This window comes from Callithrix jacchus, chromosome 9, assembly GCF_049354715.1.
Source record: "Callithrix jacchus isolate 240 chromosome 9, calJac240_pri, whole genome shotgun sequence".
NCBI lineage: Eukaryota > Metazoa > Chordata > Mammalia > Primates > Cebidae > Callithrix > Callithrix jacchus.
Genome location: NC_133510.1, coordinates 5675384 through 5699568, shown reverse-complemented (window position 1 = coordinate 5699568; position 24185 = coordinate 5675384). Strand labels below are relative to the sequence as shown.

The 24185-nt window shown below is 38.1% G+C and overlaps 1 long non-coding RNA gene across 2 annotated transcripts in view; it reads right to left on the bottom strand.

Moving 5' to 3' along the window:
• Positions 1 to 15862: 15862 nt before the first annotated feature.
• LOC118144070 (uncharacterized) overlaps positions 15863 to 24185 on the bottom strand; it is a 45573-nt gene continuing 37250 nt past the window's right edge. For both annotated transcript variants that reach the window (XR_004728539.3, XR_004728540.3), the window contains one exon: positions 15863 to 23289. This is a non-coding gene — a long non-coding RNA (uncharacterized LOC118144070). The remainder of the gene's footprint in view (positions 23290 to 24185) is intronic.

Below are 24185 nucleotides of genomic sequence, written 5' to 3'. Positions count from 1 at the left end.
ACGAAGGGTATTTAGGAGAGTGGTCTTTTGTTGTGAGAATCTTAGACTTTACCAAGATTCCAAATAAGAATTAGGCTCGGCTGGGCGCGGTGGCTCAAGCCTGTAATCCCAGCACTTTGCGAGGCCGAGGCGGGTGGATCACGAGGTCAAGAGATCGAGACCATCCTGGTCAACATGGTGAAACCCCTAAATACAAAAAATTAGCTGGGCACGGTGGCTCGTGCCTGTAATCCCAGCTACTCAGGAGGCTGAGGCAGGAGAATTGCCTGAATCCAGGAGGCGGAGGTTGCGTTGAGCCAAGATCGCGCCATTGCACTCCAGCCTGGGTAGAAAGAGTGAAACTCCATCTCAAAAAAAAAAAAGAATTAGGCTCATAAAGTTAACAAAATGGAAAAAAAGACTGCATTCACTTCCCTGCTTTGAATACAAGTCATAAGACATTTCTAATTTCCTCTGGTCCCAGATCATTTATGCAATTAAAATATTATGTGCTTAAAATGAATCTCACATAGATAAATTGTATTATTTGTAAATATCGTAACTTATTGCCGATGAAGACAAAATATATTTTTTTCTGTAATTTAGCATTGACTTTTATAACAGCAAGCAAATCTTTCCAATAGTCTGTAATTGATGATGTGGACTTCATGTGACATGATCAAGAGCTATAACTTAACTGAACATATATTATTTCTAAGCTAATATGAATGATAATCAGTATGACTGAATTCTGTTATACAGAAGAACCAGGAAAAAAGAATTACTTCCATTAGAAGCCTCCACATTCTTTTTATAGACTGTAATCAGTGATATGATTTACTCTTGAAGTGCTACCCTGAGACAAGGAACTTTGATAAAAATACTATTCTTCATTGCAATGGATGATGCTACTGACCCATTGCCAGTAACTGCTTTCTATCATCTTATTCACTGAATTATCCACACCCTGTCTCTTGCTTTCACTATGACCAAAGCACTTGTTTTGCAAATAAGGAAAGTAATGTGCACACACGGGCACGCACACAAACGCACACACAGACACACACGTGAATGTATTTCAAATATCTTGTGAAGTTAATACATTTCACATTTTTAAAATCAAGGAAAGCAAGGAAACATGATTCTTAATGAAATCAGAATATGAATATAAAAATTTACAGAAGATATTTAGAAACGCTTCTATTTGCAGCTGAATCAAATCTAGATGTTCATTTAGAGTCATTTAGAAATATTAAGATTATATGACACCTGACAAGTAAAAAATCAGTATTTTCTTGATTTACTTAATTTTTTCAAAGTAAATTTAGATCCGGAAAATAACTCCAGGAATGAGGTTTTTTGTCTAATTTATTTTCTTAACATGTAGTTATCTTCACACATATAGTTTTTAAAGGTCTTAATATTCTTTTTGTAATTTAAAGAAAAATCTTAATATTGGGGAGCAAGTGTTGTCATTTAAGGCAAATTTAGTTCAGTTTCAGATGGGCTGTCCCTTTTTTAAAAGTGCTAATTGCTGCTTCTAGGTCTTGAAAATTCATGTAACATCAATAAGAATTTATCAAGTGCGTATGGTTTGCCATGCACCTATAAGGAAGGGATTCAATAATTTAAAAAACATTCACTTCTCCTCTCTTAGAAGCTCATAATATAAGAAAAATAGGTGAAGAGACAAATTATTACTGTATAATGTGTGAAGCAGATTTATATAATTACAGGCCTCAGTGGAAGATATGGATAGATTTGGAAGTTACGGGAGGTTTCGGGTAGGATAGGACAGGGATCATTGTGCTGTTGTGACACAACTCCTGTATATATAGATGAGAATAAACAGAATATGTGTTTGAAATTCTTCTTGCTTTATGGACTACCTAAAGGATGTACTTAGAGACATCCAATGTATACTGGATTGTCAAATTTTCAGCTCGTTTGTAATTCACAACGAATCCATAAAAAACAACACTGTTTGAAGGCAGAATTGAATTTATCTTTAAAGCACTTGTCCTTCTCTTCCTGTTCTATTACATATTGCTGTTCCTAAGCTATGCTAGAGTTATCATTTCTCCGAATGTATCCAGCCTAACAGACGTGGACAGGAATTGATGCTACTTGGTTCATCCAAATCATTGCAGGCAGTCTTTGAGTGAGTCAATACAGGTAGATGGCAGAACTGCATGCATAATAGGAAAGGTAACTTTTACCAAAAAAAAATCCAAAAGAAGATGATGAATCCGTTTTATCTGTGGAAAAGGTTTTCCCAATTTTGACTTTATAGCTCTTTCCTGATTTTTTTTTTTTTTTTTTTTTTTGAGATGGAGTTTCACTCTTGTTACCCAGGCTGGAGTGCAATGGCGCGATCTCGGCTCACTGCAACCTCTGCCTCCTGGGTTCAGGCAATTCTCCTGCCTCAGCCTCCTGAGTAGCTGGGATTACAAGCACGCACCACCATGCCCAGCTAATTTTTTCTATTTTTAGTAGAGACGGGTTTTCACCAGGTTGACCAGGATGGTCTCGATCTCTAGACCTAGTGATCCACCCGCCTCGGCCTCCCAAAGTGCTGGGATTACAGGCTGGAGCCACCGCTCCCGGCCTCTTTCCTGATTTTTAAATACAATAACAGCAGGGAAAGATCTCAAAATATTGCTAATATATTTAGGTAAAATGAAATAACCCAGAAAGCTACTTACTACACCACTTGCTTCTTTTTATTAGTATATAAGCATAATATAGTTTTTAAAGTTTTATTGATGTATTCTATACACAAAAATTACCCATTTTAAGTATACAATTCAATGATTTTTAGTAAACATGCAGGAATTGTGCAACCAGCACTATAATCCAATTTTAGACTATTTCATTACCCCCCAAATATCCCTCCTGCTGATTTGCAGCCATATCCTGGTCGCATTTGGCATTACTTTTTACCCTAAAAAATAATAAAATATTATAGACAATATCTGACTTACTGACATTGTTCTAAAATTTAATTTGTACTCACATGTTTGAAGCTTGACAGGCCAAAAACGACTCATATATTTTTGGGTGAAGGGTATTATTTAGAGTACAGCCCAAGCACCTGTAGCAAAGTGATCCAAAGTAAAATGTCTTAATTAAGATAAAAGTTTTATTTCTCTCTAGTGTAAGAGGTAAGGAGTCTGTTCTGCTAGGGGAATTCTGCTATCTTCAACACATGGCTTCCGTCTTCTAGTTTAAAGGCAAAGCTCCAATTTCTTCATCTGCTGGCCAAAGAGGAGTGGGGAGGAGAGTCAAAGGATTGAAAGCTGATTTTCTAAGGGACAGGACTTGGACACATCATTTTTCCTAAGGGAAGGTTGCAAAATATGGTGGTGTCCAACTACAAGTAGAAGCTTCTGTTATTAGAGAGGAGAAAATAGACAATAATGAACAATGAACAAACTGTTTCTTCCACAGGTACCTAGATTACATAAACTTTACAAATTTTCCTTTAAGGATTTGTTTTCTTTTTTTTTTTTTTTTTTTTTTTTTTTTTTTTGAGACCGAGTTTCGCTCTTGTTACCCAGGATGGAGTGCAATGGCGCAATCTCGGCTCACCGCAACCTCCCCCTCTGGGTTCAGGCAATTCTCCTGCCTCAGCCTCCTGAGTAGCTGGGATTACAGGCACGCGCCACCGTGCCCAGCTAATTTTCTTGTAATTTTTTTAGTAGAGACGGGGTTTCACCATGTTGACCAGGATGGTCTCGATCTGTTGACCTCGTGATCCACCCGCCTCAGCCTCCCAATAAGGATTTGTTTTCTAAATTAATCTTTGCTTCCTTCAGTGTCCCTCTCAGGCACTTATAAAAATTATTTTAATTACATTTAAAAGTAAAAACAGACCCCAAAAAAGATATTTACGTACATGTAAGCAGCCAGCCTGTCTCAATGCTTTTATTGGGGTTTGTAAATTTAACTATGAGTAGGAAAAACAAAAAAGCCTGATTAAGTCAACCACTTAGGCTCACAAAAGGAGGTAAAATGGAAGCCAGGTTGAATCCCCCAAATCTCCATTTTAACCACGAGATAATGTCACCTGATCATGAAACTGGTGATTTTTGTAAGTGGTTTTAAGATGAGCAGAGACGCTTTAGGATGGCTTTAAGACACTAACACACTGAATGGTACTGAGCAAGACAATGAGATGTCTTATTTTGTGTGAGATTATTTTACCATGTGTTAAATAACTGGGAAGAATGGGGTTTGGTAGCGAAGGGAAATCAAGGCTACGAATGCAGTTCTAGATAAGAAGTAATTGACTTGGGCAAGGGCAGTACTTTCGGAAGAGAAAAAAATGCGTCATTAGGCATGAAATATATTTTGGAGAGTTGAGTGAACAAACACGGAAGATGGGATGGAGATTTGAGGGAGGGAAGATAAATGAAAGAGAAGGGATCAAGAATTATTGTAAAGTATTTTGGGTATTTTCATTATACAACTGTGAAAAATATGAGGGACCAGTTTGCAAGGCCAGAATTAAAAGTTAGCGGGAGCCAGGAACATTTTGAGGTAAATTTTGGTAGACATCTACATGAAAGTATTGGAGCGGACCTTGATGTACGAGTCTGCTGCTCTGATGAGCAATCAGTCAGAAGGTACAGATTTGGAAGTCACTGGCATGCAGGTGTCACCACAGTCATGGGTCTTTAGGTTCTTTGAGCGTACGCATAGAGAGAAAAGAGTCCAATTCAGACAAAGCTTTTGGGGTTCCAACATTTAGAAAACAATCAGAGGAAGAGGATTTTTACAAAGAAGATTTTTACAAGGAAGCTTACCAACCAAATGGAGAGCAAAAATAAATAAATAAATAAAAAGCAGGAGTTGCAATTCTCGCCTCTGATAAAATAGATTTCAAAGCAACAAAGATATAGCGGTAAAAGGATCAATGCAACAGTAAGAGCTAATGATCCTAACATCCAGATGCATAAGACTCAGAAAGAGATTTAGACTCAACGAGACAGAAAATTAAAAAGGATATCCAGGACTTGAACTCAGATCCGGAACACGTAAACTCAATAAATATTTATAGAGCTCTCCATTTTAAATACACAAAATATACATTCTCCACCTTAAATACACAAAATATTGATCGGCCATTATTAATACCCATTTTTAGAATAAAGCTACATTCCCGTTCTCTCTCCCTCTTTTTCTTCCTCTCCTTCACTCCTTTTTCTTTCTTTCTTTCTAAAAAAAAAGAAATGAAAACAAAGAACACTTGTAGAGTCACAGTTTTACTAAAAAGTAAAATAAAAAAGACCCTGTCTCAAAAATATAAATGAATAAATAAACAAATAAACAAATAAATAAATCAGAACTTTCTAAGGGCTTGCAAAAAAAAAAAAAAGAAGAAGATTATATGAAAGCATCCGATGCAGGTAGGAAAACAGTCAAGAGGCTACAGTTCCTGTCTGTGTTAAGAGCTGCCTTAAAGGAAACATCAAATTTGACAATGTAGAAGGAAGCCCGATGACTTCAGGGAAAGATTTCTTGGAGGTTGTGTTTGGATGTGAGCTTAACTGCAATGGGTTAAGGGCCATTTTTCGTATGAAAACTCAGAGTCACTTTTTTTCCAGAATTGTTTTCTAGTAGATAGATTTGAAAACTGAAATGGTAGCAATACGACCATTTTATGTTGGAGGAAATGGCAAGATAGTGACATCTGGTTAAAGAACCATAATTCCAATTTATTCACTGATTTTCTTGCCTGCCTACTCTTGGGTTTATAGATAAAGGCAATAATGCTTATGGATATTTCTCAAGATATGTTTACATAAAGTCGTCATTAAATAATCAAGAAAAAATATATAAATGAAATAAATTTCTAATGAAGAATATACAGTTATCATATTTAAACTAGAGTACAGAGAAATTATATATAATTTTTGAAATGAAAAGTTTTACATAAATGCATTTCAAGATAATATAATGAATAAAATAATCTTAGTTTAAATCAGTTTAGCAAAAATTTTTAAATATCTGCCATATTATGAAAATCAACTTGGTGCTGTGGATAGATAAGGTAAAAACAAAACAGAACAATGACAGCAAAACAAAATGAACTATATCTACTTGAAAACTTTTTGTAGACAAGGATAAATGCAAAAATTATAATGTCTAAGTGTATAAGAGATATGAAAATTTAAATTATATGGGGGATGGAGGTATCACAATATCTTCAAAAAGCTGAATTTCGTAAATAAAATGTGTCTTCATGAAGATGTGGAGAAAGACCCACAAGTATGTCATGTCCATAGATATGGATGTACAAAACACCTGGTCCTCTTGAGAAACTGCAAGCAGCCTGATATCACATGCATATTGAAGTGTGAGTTCAAGTTCAAATACAGTTAGGAGCCATTAACCTGAGTGGTCCCTTCATAACCTCAGAAGTGCATTAACCAATGGAAAAAGAAAGCTAAATATCTCAAAGCTTTCCAAATTTTGCCCCCCAAAATTTTAGAATACAAATATTAATAAAAGTTATCATCTTTGGAGAACTAATCAGCTAAAGAATGGCACAGACCATTCTAGTGTTTTGCTGTCTCTCGTTCTGAAGTCACCAAGCACTTGATATTAAGCCAGCCAGCTAGCCATGCTGCAAACACTAAAAACTTTATTCTTATGATACGCCAGGAGAGAGTATAATCTGTTTTCAGGCAAATTCACTTTTAATGTTACTGATTATTGCTCATAAAAGCTTTTGCTCAGATTCTCTGCCTCTTAAAGCAGAATCATTCACCATATGAGATAATTGCCTAAATATTAGTCATTAAAGTGTTTATCAAAAAATTATATTTGGTCTTCTTTATAGTCACAGGAAGTTCCTTGAGAGAAAACCATAACTTTGGATTTGAGTATTTAAGCCATCCTTACTCCCAGGCCCATGTGTAGCAAACATAAAATAAATAATCTTTTTCAAATACCACTAAGACATATAATGCTACAATGGTTATCACAGCCACAGAATGACACTTTAATAATAATTATTACATTATACATAATATATACATACACAGAGTAAATTAAATTACACACAATGTATATGATATATATGTATTCATGTATACATAATCTCAAAAAGTACGTGTTAATCCCTCTGCTGTCAGGGTAACTGGACACCTGGTCTTTCATGCTTCAGATTTCTTAAGTGTGAGTCAGACACTGTCCACTGTGCCTAACAAACTGTGGGACACACATTAAGCTAAGTAGTCTTCTTCAAGTTTCTATGCATCTGTAGAGTGAGAAGCACCATCTTCCCTCTCACAGGCAGCATTCTGTAAACCAATCCCTGTCTAATCCAAACCCTGCCAGTTTTATGCCCTTATTGTGAGCAAGGAGCCAAGAGTTAGAAATCCATTTCTCCAAACTGCCTTTTGCATGACTGTCTCTCACCTCACTTTAGAATGTTGACATCAATCATCCTGTGGCCTCAGCAGAAACTAAGGCTAAGATAAATTTATTTTAACATACGGTGACTCATTTTTTATTCTTTATCTTCATTTTTTCTTCATTCAGCTGAAGTTTAGATGACTACTTTGATCAAATTCCGTTTGAAACCCTAAAGGAAATTTTATGAACTTTGCATTTTCTTTTTAAAATTATTGATAAGAAGGTTTAAAAAAAAAAACTATTTTGTGCTTTATAGCAAGATAAATTGAAAACAGTTTTAAATTCACCTCACTCTTCTGACTTGCAGGCCTCAAAACAATGTGAAATTAATTGAGGATTTATTATGCCTAATAGTACAGATAAATGGCACAATAAGCTTTTCTTTTAAATGCAAATCAAATAATCAAAGTTTAAGAATTTTATAGCCAGAAAAGATCATAGAGTTTACACTAACCACTTAATTTTAAGAAAATAAAAACATTCTTTTAATTAAACATTATGAAACTGATTAATATTAGAATCTATTTACTTACAAAACTCTCTCCATTCCACCATGGTATTCAGTATTTGTACAAAACTACAAATGAACCTCAGGAATCATGAAAAGTGCCAAATGTTTGCATTAAAATACCTGCTCTTCTAAATGGACCTTTTAAAAATAAGTAATAGTCAAGTGCCTCAAAAATATAAGTAATTATACTTAGAGACAAACAATTGTTATCTCAATTTACAGATGTTTGCTGAGTTAGGTTACACATTACTTAATTAATGCCCTTCCTATTTTTGGATATGCATGCTACATTATTTGTCTTTGCAGGATAAAATTCCCTTTCACTTTCCCAAATTGTTTCTTTTCCACTAGTAGAGTGAATCAACGTCATTATTAGTGTTGATGAATTTCGAAAAGTGTCTCGATGGGAATTTCCATCATGATTTTCCCGGCCTCTCTGACTCCCTTAGACCTGTGCATTCACTCCAGGGCAAGAGAGGAGAAATGAGAAAACACAGGATCAGGTCTGCCACTGTGTTTCCATTAACCTGAGTGGTCCCTTCACAACCTCGGAAGTGCAGAGAGTGAATAATGACCCAAGTGGGGCACACCAGATCGATTTCATAATTTTTACACACTGTTTCTCCTCAGCTCTAACTGGCTATTGATTGGATGAGCTGGAGATGGGTAGTGCCTCCGAGACCTTAGAAGTACTCAGAGGAAATTCTCTCCCTCCTCTCAGCAACACCTCCAGGCTCTTGTAGTCATTCACTTTACAGAGGAAAGTAAGAAAAAAACCAACAATGAAGTCATCTCAAGAGAAATTAATTTCATCCTGCGATGGGAAAGTGAACTCACTTTAATACTTATTTAGCTTTCAGACGATTCCAATCATATATTTAAACTAAAGAAAGCAAGCACTATTCATATAGGTGAATAACGTGTTCAAGTGAGTAGGGTTTTCATAAGATCATTTGATCTAATCTCTTTAGCTACTAGATGTGAAAACTGAGGCCCAGAGTTATTAATTCATTTACCTCAAGACTTGGGGTAACTTGGAATAAACTTGGTTTTCTAACCTTCTTTCTAACAGCCTCTATTCTCGGAAATGTTTTCTTACTTCTAACAGAAAGTCGGAGAGAGACAGTCTCTATTCTTGCTTTGGATCTGTTAATGTCACAACACCTGAAATTAACGTAGGCACCAGTTCCCAATGACATCCTATGAATGTCACATTGGAAAAATGAATGAAGGACTTTTGACACTATGAAACCAACATTCCAATATGGAAGCTTGCCCTACATCTGGAATTTCTGCCTCCAAAGATAAGAAACTTCTATAAGATCTAAAAGAGTTTAGTCAAGATTTCTTTTCTTTTCAGCTTAAGTAAGACTAACTAAAAATTACTCTTCTCAACCTTATCTTCCTGATTTCTTCCAATGGAGGAGCCATTTAGGCTCCTGCAAGAAATGGAAAGCATTTAGTGTTACTTGAGGGCAAAAAAAAAAAAAAAAAGACATTCGCTGGACTAATTCACGAAATTAAAATCAGTTGTGAGGATAACATGGTCACCTAATATCTACTGCTGAAGTCGAGGGAAAGAGATCTAGAAAAAGTAGGACAAGAAATTCTTCAGGGATGAGATTCTTCAGGATGAAAGCCATGGAGAGGCATTCACTCCATGCCATTACCAGTTTGCAACAAAAAATCATGCGAGGATCATGCCCAGCCTAGACTTTTAATAAGTTATTCTAGGTCACTAGTTCTCAACGAGAGATCATTTTGTTCCCTGGAAATTTGTCCTGCCAGGGGACATCTGACAATATCTAAATGTATTTTTAATTGACTCAACTTGAGTAAGACTCTACTGGCAACTAAGGGGTAGAGGACAGGGTTGCGATAAACACAAGAATGCCCACAACAAAGAAATGATACAGCCAGAAATACTAATGATTTTCTCAGTAAGAAATGCCGCTTTAAGTCACCTCCTACTTACAGGGATGTTAGCAAACCTGTTGTTTTCAAATAATCTCTTGTATTCTACCCAACAAATTATCAATTCAGAAAAAAGTGGTTTGAGCCAAGGGTTTGTTTCTGATGATTACAGGCAAGTGCCAGATTTCTAACACTTGCTTTTCTGACATCATAGAGTAGATCATAAGACCGTCAGAAGCCTTCAGGAAAGATCCCCGAGAGACTGAAGGCCACCATTAGAACGTGGAACATATGCCTATAGTCCAAGCTACTCAGAAACCTGAGCTAGGAGGATCACTTGAGTCCGGGAGTCCAAGATTGCAGTAAGCTGTGACCACACCACCACTGTACTCCAGTCTGAGCAATACAGCAAGACTCTATCTCCGAAAAAAATAAAAGAAAACAACAATAATAACGACAAAAATCTTGGGGGCAGTGGTTGACCTCTTAGATATTTAATTTATTTCTTAATAATGCGGTGTTTTGGTAAATGAGAATATTATAATTCCTTGATCTCTTGGCAAATTGGCGAACCATGTGACTGGTTCTTTCCAGTAGGCTATGGACAGATAGGTTGTAGCATTAAATTGCTGGCTGGAGGCGTGTCAGCTTTCTTTTTGCCCCGGTGCCCCCACTAGCACCCTTCTGCACATCAGTGTTTTCAATTCCATACTGACTGTGACTTGAGCCAGTTTGGTTGTCACAATGTTTCAAGCGACTAAAACGTGAGTGCTGTGTTATTTCAGCCTAATCTAGATTTTTATAACAAGTATATTTATTAAAGATTTGACATAGGTCATTTTAAGTAAAAATTGCAACTCAGTTAAAAAGGCGGCAAGTTAATGTAAGTTAAAAACTAAAAAAAATAAAATAATCCATGAACAAGAACAAGAAAAACCGTGTCTATTTAATCCCCTCTATATATCAGGTAATTTGCCTGCTTTCATTGCACAGATTATTATTAATTATGCAACCAACCAAATGCTGTGGACGGCACAGTAGCATACTCCCGTGTCATAACATTTATCAGCATTTCTTGCTAAAGCTTAAAGCTTTAAGCCCCATTGGATGAGACATTTTATCTTCTGTGTTCACTGTGATTAGCCTAGTACCTGCTAGCAGTGGTCAGCACACAGTAGGTTTTAATAAATATATATATATATAATAATCAATAAAGATTTTAATGATCTGCCTTCAAGGAACTGTGAGCTGCTGGGGCTGAAAGGACCATTTTAGGTCAATCAGAATTGTCACTATCAGCTGGATAAGAGAAGAGAAAGTGCAGTTGGGAGGTAGAGCACTCTTAATAAATGAAGACTACTTCTTGAATACGTTTTCTTCTGAGAATGTGATAAAAGCCTCAAGAGAGTCACTAGTGAAACTGGGATGTTTCTCTGTAATTTGGCGACATTCACCATCTTATATCTGAAGGTTTCTGAGCTACTGAGTAAACAGGTGCCTAATGCTGCTGAGGCTGAGACAGGTGTAGGAGTGAGAGAGTAGGTTTAACAGAGGTGTTTCAGTGCGGCAGCTCACTGTAGGAGCCATCATGGCAAACCGGTGGTTCAAAAGCTAGCTACCTACAACCCAAACATCGCCATGTCACTCACTCCCCAGACACTGATGTAGGATTCTTTTGGGAAACTTGGGGTGTCTCTTTGCCAGCCAGAAATCTCTTGGTGGTGGTACCTTCTGCCTGAGTAGTGCTCACGCCCACTAGGCTCATTCTGTCCACTCGGCCGGGCAGGCTGCCTTTGCCCTGTCCTACTGGCCCGGACCCCATTCCTGCCCAGGGTGAGCCAGGTGCAGAGCAGCCAGGGTTGTGTGAGCCAGAGAGTGTGGGTTCTGACCACTGCACACAGCCAGGTGCCTCAGAGTGGGCAGCTCCAGGCCCTGGTATAGGCACAGGCTGAGTTTGAGTTTGTAGCCGGACCAGGCATACCACAAATGGATTCCTCTGTGGGCACCGGCGTCAGGACACAGGGAACAGGGAAGCACCCGAAAGCTCAGGGACACAAGAAACTGCAGAGTCCCAAAGAGGGCATTACAGCCCTGGCTTGGCGAGCCCTTAGGTCTGGGTTCACTGAAGGGCTGCAACTCCTCTCTCCTCATTGCCGGAAACATGGTCAGGGCGGGGGTTGTGTTTTAGCCCTGATTATGTTATTGCTTTTTGAGTCTCACCATTCAGCAGGTTGTGGTCCCAAGCTGTTATCTAGCATCTATGAAGAATGAAGTATTCAAACAGCTGGAGGGTGAGCAAGGCGAAGAGGAGCTTCATTGAGCAACAGAACAGCTCTCAGGAGACGGAAGTGGGTAGCTCCTTTCCGCAGGCAGGTCCACCCAACATCTGTCTGAGTCTGACTGAGTCTGGGAATATTTCACGGGCTCAGAAGTGTGAAAGTCAGTAATGATTTGTCCATGGGTGGCCATGGGTGGGCCTGGAAAACACACCAATTGACTGAATTGTCATCAGTGAAGTTGTCACTCTGGGCAGCAGACTTTGCCTGGAACTGGCAGCCCAGCCCCCGGGCTTTAGCTGGGACTTTACCAGGGACCTGCCCCTTTCTACCCAGGAACCTGTCTGCCTCCTGCTGTCAATATGCTATCCATGGTGCCCAGGCTATTCATGGTGAGGAGCATCTGCAGGCCTGTGCAGAGCCACCTTCAGCCTTCCCCTGCCCCCGGCCAGCCTCTCTCCAGCAATCATCAGCAGTCTGGAGGGGGCCAAAGTGGCAAGGGGCTAGAGTGTCAGGCTGCCCCAAGCCTGCGTACACCCGGCTGGGATACAACAGTGCCAAGGCTCTGCCACAACTCCATTCCACCCAGGAGCAAGCTCCGCAAGCAAGGAGAGACCAGGCAGTGGGAGTAAGCACTTTCAAACCCAAGGGACAAGGGGTTTCCTGGGACCCCGAGAGTGCAGGGATGCCTGGGTCTAGAATCCCTGGCTGGGTGGCTGCAGCTAAACCCACAAGTCTGGGGCTCCTGCCCTGCAGACTTAGTAGCTGGTGGGACTCGCAACTGTTCCTGGTCCCTGGTGGCTCCATGGAGCAAGGCTCCACCTTCACTGCTGCACCTTCACTGCTGTAGCATCTTCATATTGGCTGCTCCACATGAGCCACCATGGCTATCAACATCATTTACTAAACGTGGAAAAACCAACATGGGTAGCAATGAGAATGTGTGTATACACATGTCGGGGCACAGATTAAAACCCATCTGATCTGCCTTGACAGGGAATTAGATGGGTACATTCTATTGCATTTACATCTCTCTTAAGTGGCATCGAATGTGTCCCATGTGGATACTTGCAACACAGAGCATGGCTATAAATAGTCCATGTTACAAAGAGAAGCATTGTAACAGCTAGGGAGAAAAGAGGAAGTGTTTCTAAAAAGAGGATTTAATTAGATGTTAAAGTAAATGTTTAAACAGATCTATCTGGATCTTAGGAAGAAGAAGTTGGTTCTTACAATGGCTAAAAATATTGGCAAGTTACAGAAAGGAACAGAGGAGTAGTTAGAATGCATGACCAAGCAAGAAAGAGGGAGGTGTTGACTCCGTGTCAGCTACTGGAAAACTAAAATGGCTTTTTGTCTCACTTCAGCAGGTTGAGAATCTTAAATTAATCAAACAAAAAGATATGGTCCTTGCTTATGAGATGCTTACGTCTCGCAGGGTAAGAAAGACAAACATTTGAACATGATATAAGAGTGAGGCTGTGGGGACGCACTCGCTGCAGGGGAGCACAGAGTATTTATTCTTAGACTGGGGGGGATACGGGAAAATGTTCTGAGAAGATGGCATGGTGGGAACTAAAGTTTTAAGGATGAGTTAGCCAGGCAGAGAATGTGGGGAAGTGCATTCGGGGCAGTTAAGCAGCGTGAGTTGAAGCACAGAGCTGTTTAGCAGCAGGTGCCTGAAGAAAACAGCAAGGCATTTGATTTCAAGTGCATGAAGTGAGAGGCAGGACATCGCAGGAGTTAAGGTAAGAGAGACACATGGGTCAGGGAGGGCTGTACAGTAGGTAATAGCAAGAATTTTGCAGACAATAGGGTTCCACTAATGGAGTCTAAAGCAGGTAGGTAACATGATCAGATCTTATCTTACGTTATTTTTAATTTAATTTATTTTTATGTTATGTTATTTTATTTATTTCAAGACAGGGTCTTGCTTGGTCACCTGGGCTAAAGTGCTGTGGCAGGATCTTGGTTCACTGCAGCCTCGAACTCCTGGACTCAAGTGATCCTCCCACCTCAGCCTCCTGAGTAGCTGAGACAACAGATGTGCACCACGACACCCAGCTAATTTTTGTGTTTTTTGAGATGGGGTTTCACCATGTTGCCCAGGCTGGTCCCAAATTCCTAGACTCAAGTAGTCCTCCAGCCTTGGCCTCCCAGAGTGCTGGGATTACAGGTATGAGCCACCGCGCCTGGCCAGATCTTATTTTAGATAGAATACGAATGGTAACTTTGTAAGGATGGAGGAAGAAATACTACCGGCAAGACAGAAAATTAGCACCCATTAGTTAAATGAGGAATGAGGAGGATCTAAACTAGGAGAATGACGGCATGGTTTGAGGAAAGATGATCAATGTGTAAACAATGTAGTGATAAATTTGGTAGGAGATTACCTGGAAGTTGGAAGAAAGAAGAGAAAATGTCGTATTTATAGCATATATTTATACTTGGACAATGGTTTTATGAGAGCTGAGTATTACAGGCACAGGAACAATTAGTGGGGAAGGACAAGCTTATGACAGTTTTGGGAGAGTTTTGAAAATATTTAGCAGGCAGTTGGATATAGATATCTGTGCTTCAGCATAGATACTGGCACTAGAAATACACAAAGGGGAGTCATAAACATTAGTTTGTACTTAAAATGAGATCATTGGAAACGGCATCTCCAGGGGGTGTGTCTGGAGTGAGGATAGCCAGGGATCAATGCTGAGGAACAATTAAGGGGTGGACAGAAGGGAACTCATTGGAGACTGAGAAAAGAAAGTCAAAAATCTGGTTTCATGATTACAAAAACAAAGAAATAAAAAAAAAAAAACGGTTTGGCATTACTACTGTTTTATTCAGTTAAGATTTTTTTTGAAAGTCCAGTGGGTAATTAGGAACTCACTGGCTACTCTGATAAAATAGTTCCAGGGAAATAATAGAGGCAGTAAAAAAGTTACAGGCTATTGAAAAATGAATAGGAAGTAAGGGAAAAGTATCTTATTTCGAGAAATGTGCTGGTAAAGGGAAAAGTGGAATCAATGAAAATCAGTGTTTAACTTTCATGTACATGTATTTCTAATTGTTTCCTGGGATAAGGGACTGCTTAGAAAGATGGTATGTGTTTGAAAGCAAGGATAAAGCCAAGCAAAAGGAAAAGCATGGTAAAGGAAAAAAACGTTGCAGCCATGAAAGGCAACTCTGAAGGACGTTTGGAAAATAAAGAACAGACGTCTGCTTCACAGCTGGTCATAAGAGAAGAGAAGTATATAATCCACTCAGAAGGTAGGGGTGGATTCAGAAAATCAGAAGATGAGGGGGACAGAAGAGCCAATAATTCACGTTTTATGAATCTAAATTCCCTAATAATATAGAATTTTGTTTACTAAGTGTAAGGGTGAGAGAGTGGGGAAGTATTGAGGATAAAGGTAGAACATTTGCTGAAAGAGGTGGAAAGAGCAACTCATCAAGAAGACAGTGTAATCCCAGCACTTTGGGAGGCCGAGGTGGGTGGATCACGAGGTCCAGAGATCGAGACCATCCTGGTCAACATAGTGAAACCCCGACTCTACTAAAAATACAAAAATTAGCTGGGCATGGTGGCGCATGCCTGTAATCCCAGCTACTCGGGAGGCTGAGGCAGGAGAATTGCCTGAACCCAGGAGGCGGAGGTCGCGGTGAGCCAAGATCGCGCCATTGCACTCCAGCCTGGGTAACAAGAGTGAAACTTCGTCTCAAAAAAAAAAAAAAAAAAAAAAAGACAAAAGACCTGAGAAACTGACTAGGATTGAATATTCAAATTTGTGGACATAGGAATGTTTACATGGTGGCACTTCTCTAGCAGCATCAAGCCTCTGCATTAGAGTAGAGAAAGTGGATCATGGAATTAACTCAAGATTGAACTTTTATCCATCAGGTGTCTGTACGGTTAAGGATACAGGGCATTGAGGTTATTGAAAACGTTAGTTCAGATGCTCTGCAAGAGGAACCAAGCTGAGGAGAGAAGACATCAAGCCTTGAAATGTCTAGCTCAGCTGAAAGAAGGAGGTGGGGTGGAATCAAGGAACCTGTTGTTCCGTAAAGCTGTTTATGGTGAGGATAGTAGGAGTGGTGAAGACAGGAAGATGTGCCTAAGACCTGGGACACCACTGCTGAAAGCATGTGACGTCAGCATTAAGGTTCAGCTATAAACACATTTCAGGTCAACTTCAGTGTGTGACTATTGGCTGTGATGTGTTACGTATTTTTGTGCCCATTTTAGGACAAATATAGTAATTTGGGGAGGTTAAATCATTTGTTTACGTGGGTCAACGAACAACTAGTGGGTGTGAGAGCTGGGATTCGACCACAGGTTTTCTGACTTCAGAGTTTCTGTACTTTTATTAGTCTATATCATCCTTCACAATTTGGCTTCTCAAGTAATGAAATAGGGATACATTTTTGCTTATTCAAGTTTATACTGTTTTAATCTGTAAAAGAATCAATATAATTCTGATAATTATTTCTTCCTTTTACTTTGTTTTGTTTATGGCTGTGAATATTCCTGCTTGGTTGTTTGGGGCCTAAGTGCTTGATTTGGGAACATCTTCAAAGATGTTTGTGTCCTCTTCATTTTGGAGATATTTGGCCTAATAACAGCTTGCGGATAAGACTGTGTTCGGCCCACCAATGAGTTTAAATTGGTTTCAGAATTACGTACAGTGAAGTAAGATAGTGAGGTGTCAAAAGCAAGTAAATTTAGTTCAAATTGTGTAATGGCATAGATATGTTTATTTCTATTTTCAAAAGCCTTGTTTAACTGAGTTACTCAAAGCGTTTCTTGTGGAGTACCGACTGGTGCTTTATAAAATCACAGGCATCAAGTTAATGAGTCCATCCAACTTTCTAGATAATTAGAGTGCCCCTCAGCTTACAGCTCAGGGCTGAATCAGAACTATTTTCTTCAAGAAGGTGTGAAACTTGTTTTCTTAAGTGGCAAAATATTAAGTTATTAATAGCAATGCTAACATTCACATTCAGTTTAACTGATATTTTAAAGTCATTTTTTAGCCTAATCTCCAATGACTTTGAACATAGTTTCCCAAATGTTGTGTTCTTGCATTTTCTCCTTGCATTAATTTCAGGATTAGGTTTATTTGTTGTTATTGTTTTTTTTTTATGAGCAGCATACTTCAAAAACAGATATTAAATATATATTAAATTTGGTCTTGTTGGTGGCATTCTATTATTAACTGATGGTTTTTATAGCATTTATTTCATATGGCAATGTTTGTTTTTAATGAATTTAGGTGCTGTGTTGTCAGTAAAAGGAACTCATTAGAAAAATGTTCTGAAGCTGAGTTGGTATCTATTTATTCACTTTTGCAGAGGATTTTTAGCCAAAGCGCATTGTATAATTTAAGTAAACGTCTTTATATTATAGATTACATCATGTATAAAGAGAAAATTCAAAAACATGGTTAACTATTACATATTAGGTTATTAAAAATCCATTCTTGCCTTCCTGCCCATTACTACATCTTTTTTCAGACCTGTCACCCATTTCATTTGAGCACTTAGCTCTTTTCTAATGAATGAATTGGCATTTCATATTACCGTATTATCCTATAAAACAAAATGCGCACTCAATAACATTAACGGTAATTTCTCATAAAGACACATTATCGATCCGGGAGCTACCTGTAAGCATTGAAAATTGCAGCCTGCACACAAAGCCTTTCACATCTGGGCCTGAAGAATTAAAGAAAAATTAAATTTGACAGCAGTAAATTCACAGGCACAATCTAGGCTCCAATTTATATGCAAAATGAAATGCTTTATGAAAATTTCTTCTATTTTCTCACGGAGATTTGGGAAAAAGATTTCACTAGATGCTTCTTTCTTTAATATCCCTCTACTTAAATATTATACTGCAGTCACTGCAGACTGACTTTGATGTATAAATAATCAAGTTAAATTATGTGCAGCAAGGAGACTAGTGCTCTGCCATTCTTATTTTACAAAGTAATTTCTACCCTAGAGGGTCAAATTTCCCTGACAAATTCTTAATTACTATGTTGCAACAGAAGCAGAATCTATTTGTGCATAAATCCTGGGCATTCCCATGTGGCAAGTAACTAATATTACCAACCATTTCACTTGGCCTGTTCACTGAACTCCATAATTAGATAATACTTTTGATGATGGTACATTTGAAGTCTTAATCCATTTAATTTTTTATGAGTTTTTTTTTTATTTTAATAGGGATATGTTAGTGACCACTGCCTATTTAAAAATCATTAAAATTCTGTCCACAGCAGTAATAAAGATTAAAGATCACTAATATGGCATTCATAACCTTGCTGGTTTTCAAGAAATCCAGGGCTTAAGGTAAATGTTAAAGGTCATTTAATATGTTAGTCACTAATTATAATCCTGGGTAATAGGTTCCTTTTCTAATTATCATGGTATAAAAGTTCTATTGTTTGGGTCTGTGCTTCTGAGTTTTGTATTTAGCTTTTTTGGGTTAAGTAATCCTGGAATTAAGCTTCTGAACATTGATGAAAGTACGTAATGCTTGATGATTAACTACATAAAAGCTTATATTTGAATGCTGTATGATATTTTGCCTTGAAGTTACTTACAAAAGATGCAGAATCTTTTTTTCTAGGAATAAGTTCAGGGAAAAGGTCACTGTAAGATTAGTGCACCCATATTTTAATATCAAATTATGGCAAATGTGACAACAGCCTTTTGGTACTCCTGCCAAAACATGAAGAAGAAAGCTTAAACAACCTGAGACAAGAGGAAGATATTTCCAAAAAGTGGACTAGATTTGGTCTTTTAACCTAATAACAAAAGTGCAAAATTGTCCAATTCACTTTGCAATAAATTGCTCACTCCTGTTTAAACACACAGAGATACACAGGCATACACATATGAGTAGCTTCCTGAAAAAACTCAGAATCTGCCTTCTCGGCTAGTGTTCTAGGATCATGATCAGCTAAAGCTTTGATGGACTAATTGTAACTCACCAGTGTTTTGGCCAGTATTTTTCACCAAATTCAGACTATCTTGTCATTTTCCACTGAGCTTCATATTGGTTTTGAAAGTATCATATATCACCTACTTATAAAATGTCTTCATTTTGAGTTTTTTCATTAACATGTTCTTTTCTCACGTTTCAAACGAAATTTGCATTTTCTACCTTTTCAGTCATTCATATATACTTCAGTCTTTTTATTTGTCCTTGCAAGCAATCTTCAACAAGTCACTAATATAATGTCAATTGTGTCTTAGATTGTTAGAACTTGTAAAAAGCTTTAAGAATATTTTATAAGAGCCCTACCAGTAGTTATACCTTGATTAATTAATTCATAACTATTTATTATTTGCTGTACTCCTTGCTATCATGCAACTTTCTTCTACTGACAGGAGACATACAATAGACAGAATAAATAAATTTACCTCTACCTCAACCTGTTTATAGTATATATACAGATACATATTTACAGATTAAAAACTTTAAAATACTACAAGCAAGAGGAAAACACAAGATTAACATGGGAATTGATGATTAGCAGTTAGAAAAAGGGTTGCTACTTTAATTTGAGTGATTTTAGGACTCCTTGAGAAAATGACATGTGACCCAAGATTGGCAAGCATGACTCAGGTGTATGAGGTACCCCAGGAAGAGCAGGCGAGTACAGAGACTCTGAGGCAGGAGCACGCTTGGCTTGTTTGAGGAACAGTGTGAAAATGAGTGTGGTTGAAAAGAAGCAAGGAAAGGTAGAGGAGTTGCATATTTGCTCAAAAAAGTATTGGGGTCCAGGTTACATGTTACCTTTAGGCTCTTGTGGATCTTGTGGAAACTTTGACCTTTTTTTAATTCGTGAGATGAAGGCCGTATGAATATTTCAAATAAAATGGGACGTAAGTCTACTTAAATTTAAAAATTATAACTCTGACGTCTGGATTTAAGGTTTGCTCACGTGGTTACAGAGATGAAGCAGAGAGACTAGTTCAGGAGCTTTAAGGCTTATCCAATCAAAAGATGAGAGTATATTGGAACAGGGGATCATTTTGGACATTAAAAGTCAAGTGTGGTATGTTTCAGAGGTAAAGTGAAATAATTTGATGACTGATTAGATAGATATATGTTATGAGAGAAAGAAAAGGGTCAACAGTGACACTAGAAATTGGTCCTTAGCAATGAGTCTCATTTGTAAACTCAGCAACGGCACTTGCAGGATACTGTGGGGTCAAATGCATGAAAGAAGACGATTGAAGGGAAAATGGGAGAAGAGCTTTTCTGATAAAGGTAAGAAAAAACAATGGAGTATCAGGAACATCAGCAAGAGGAAAATATAGGTTTAGGAAGTTTTCTTTTTTTTTTTCTTTTTGAGACGGAGTTTCGCTCTTGTTACCCAGGCTGGAGTGCAATGGCGCGATGTCGGCTCACCGCAACCTCCGCCTCCTGGGTTCAAACAACTCTCCTGCCTCAGCCTCCCGAGTAGCTGGGATTACAGGTGTGAGCCACCACACCCAGCTAATTTTTGTATTTTTAGTAGAGACAGGGTTTCACCATGTTGATCGGGATGGCGTCGATCTCTTGATCTTGTGATCCACCCGCCTTGGCCTCCCAAAATGCTGGGATTATAGGCATGGGCCACTGCACCCAACCTCTTTTTAATACAGAAGAAATTGTAGTATGTATGTACAAGATACGCTTATGGAATAATCCAGTGGAGAGCGAAAGTTAACAGTCACTTAAAACCAGTGTTTATGACTTTAAACTGAGACAGTGAGCCATGTCCAGGTTCAGAGTACCCAAAGTAGCTTAGATGGAGAATACAATAAACTTGACTAGAGTTTTGTAAGGAGAGGCTGATAAAGTGAAAGAAGGGCACAATTCTTGACAATGTTTGCGCATAAAAGACACGTAAGAATGTAGAATTTAGACTGTGTACGGAGGGTAGTGAAGGTAGGACAAGGCACATACACAGGTTCCATAAATAACTATGAGAGATAGCCCCTTATACTTGGGGGAATGGAATACATGAAAGATAAGTCAATACTCTTTTTCAGTGGGAGGCTTTCTTAGAAGGGCGTTGGTAATAAGACTGGGGAAATTACAAGAACTCCTAAAATTGAGCGTGGGAGCACAGTGGTAAACACCAAGAAAAAAGTGGAAAAGCAGCTGTAGGTGTAAGAGTGCTATGACACAATCCCCAAAAATCAATAGTATGAATTATGCTTCCCAACTGAGATCGGAAAATCAACAAAAAGGCAAGGGATAGCTGATGCTGGAGGTTGAGTTTACCCAGGGCTGGCCCCATGTTTGTGACCTGTGTAGGCGCACAGGATCCCATGGTAAGAATGGCCTTGTACTTGGTTCAATCCTCTGCTGCTGCAGGCTTGAGACTTTTAATATTTTGGAACAAGGGTGTTTTAGTAGTGTCCTGCGAAGGGCAGAATAGGTTTAGATGTTGACACATGCACCAACAGAGTATGAGAAGGTATTACTCTCATTATGAGGCTTTCTGGGAACAGTAGGGTAGACTCCCAAGCAGATTCAAAGTCCCTTGAGTGAATAAGAGGAAAAATGGCTTTGGTTTCTGTTGTGATTCTAACATGCTGGGAGAAGAGCCTGTGCATGGGAGCTGAGTTTGACTGGTTTGATCTTTCTCATCTGGTGACAAGGAAGGGAGAGAGAGCTTTCTTATGGGCTTGTCCCACTGTGGGGCTTGAAAGCCATGAGTAATTCAACATAAAAAATGTAGTCAGATGCTTTATTAAAAGGGATTCCTGGGATTCCTTCTTGAACTGGCCCCACAGATGATGTAGTTAGTCCTGATTTTTTGGAAGCAGATTCTGAGACGCAGTTGGGGGTGCCAGATGTATGTTAGGGAGTGACTACTGTGAAGGGAAGAGAGGAATTCAAAATGGGAAGAAGAAAAGGTCCAACTACCTTTTCACCCAATATGAACATTCCCTACATAGGGCCATACGGCCACACTTGTATATGCCCTTGTGTTGTTAGATCCAGAACTGCACACTCCTCCAAGCTGGGGAGCAAGTTATTTTCTGAAGAAGGACCTTGGTAGACTCATCTCTACGTCTCCTAGAGTTGGGTGTATTCAATTTCTTGACAGTTGTTATAGGTTTTTGACGCAAATTAAAATAGTTTGTTTTTAGGGAGTAAATTGATTATAAATAGATCTGAAATAAAGGCTTCAGAGGCATGCAAATTAATTGGGCACCAGATAAGTCAGGATTTGACAGGATTTATTGTCAAAGAATTGGCATTCAGATTTCTTCTTCATTAATTATCAGATATGTGCGTTTTTAGATATAAAAAGTTTAGTCTCTTTGAATGTAAGTTTGTTTTTAATAAAGATAACACTGATACAAATTGATATGTTTTGAGGAATAAAATTTGAAACAACTGTTGAATAGTAAAAGTTTCATGTAAATGTTAGTTATTCTTCTCATTAAAAGCACCAAACTCTAAACTTTGTGACTTAGGGTGATCAAAAGTCTGTGTTAGTTTGTTTGTTTTCCGAGTGGAAAAGAGTCTTCTGACTTGAGTTGATTCTTACTGTGTTCTGCCCTTCCTGTTAGTAACCTTCTCTTTAAGAACAAACTTTTAGTCATGCCAAAACTCTCATGCCCATCAATAATTATTGACTAGTATATCTGTTTTATTTAACAAATTTACCTATTGATCATCAGTAGAAAAAAAATTAAGTTTTAAATTGGTCAGAGCATATTTTAAACTCAGTTGACTGTTTTAACAGGGATCTTACATAAGATATGAACATTTTATTTTTCTCAAATTATATTAAGGAGGATGCTTGATGTTTAACTATGTATTGCTTTTATAATGTCACTTAAGAACTTTACAGAGCTTCTTGAGAATAAATCATTTGTATTGAATATTTTCTACAGCTCAGCATTTTTACAATGATATTAAAAATAAAAACATGAAGAAAGTTTGAATCTTCACTCAGGTCACCAGTGATAAAATAGAGTCACAATTTAGTTAGATCATATAGCACTCCAGAACCACGAGTACTTACAGTGCAGGTCTTTAGTTCAGGCTAAAAACTCTTCTTTTAGTGAGTAGAAAATGAAATAAACAAACCTCAGGGTTGATCATTCAAAATCTGAAGCTTGCCCCAAATTCTTTTATAAATCAGGCTGTGTAATCTCATGATGTTTCTGGAAAGTGAAAAGAAAGATTTATTTCAACAAAATATTGTATACATTTATTTCAGGTTCCCATTCTTAAATTGAAGTCTTAGATAGGGCTGGATGTTTAAAGTTAAAATGGTTTCATCACTTCAAATTCTGCAGCTGTTCTTGTTTTTAAAAAAAGTGTTTAATGTCACACAGACAAGCCCTGGCCCAATTACACAGGAATGGATTTGAAACAGCTCAGGGTATAATTAGATATGGAACGTGTGTATATTTGTATTTATGTGGGATTGGAAATACTGAATAAAACTGTATACATGCACTCGAGGGGGATAGTTGATAAGAAAACGATCACTTTAGAACCTGGTCCTGGACTAGTATTTCTATTTACATTTTTTAAATTCATGAAAACAAAGAAAACATTTGGTTCAGTCATATTTTGAAGTAAACTAAGATCTTATTTGAGCATCCAACACTACAGTGCAGATATATTTGAAAATATCAAGAGAAAAATAATAACAACCACACAAATATACTGTTTTTCTCAATCCCTCCTCCTTTTTGTCCTCTGTTACTACGCGCTAGTTATAGATGTCCTATTTAATTGATATTGAGGAATGTATAATGTCAATGTCTCAGTCTTCTTTGTGTTGCTATAAACAAATACCGTGGACCGGGTAATTTGTAAAGAAAAGAAATGCCTTTTTTACAGTTCTGGATGCTGAGAAGTCCACGGTTAAGGGACCCATGTGTGGTGAGAGTCTCCTGGCTGCATTATCCTGCAGCAGAAGGTGAAGAGCAAGAGAACCAGAGGGGACCAAACTGGCTTATAAGAATCCACTCTTGAGATAATGACATTAATCCCTTTGTGAGGGCGGAGACCTTATGGCCTAATCACTTCCTATGATTCCATGCCTTCC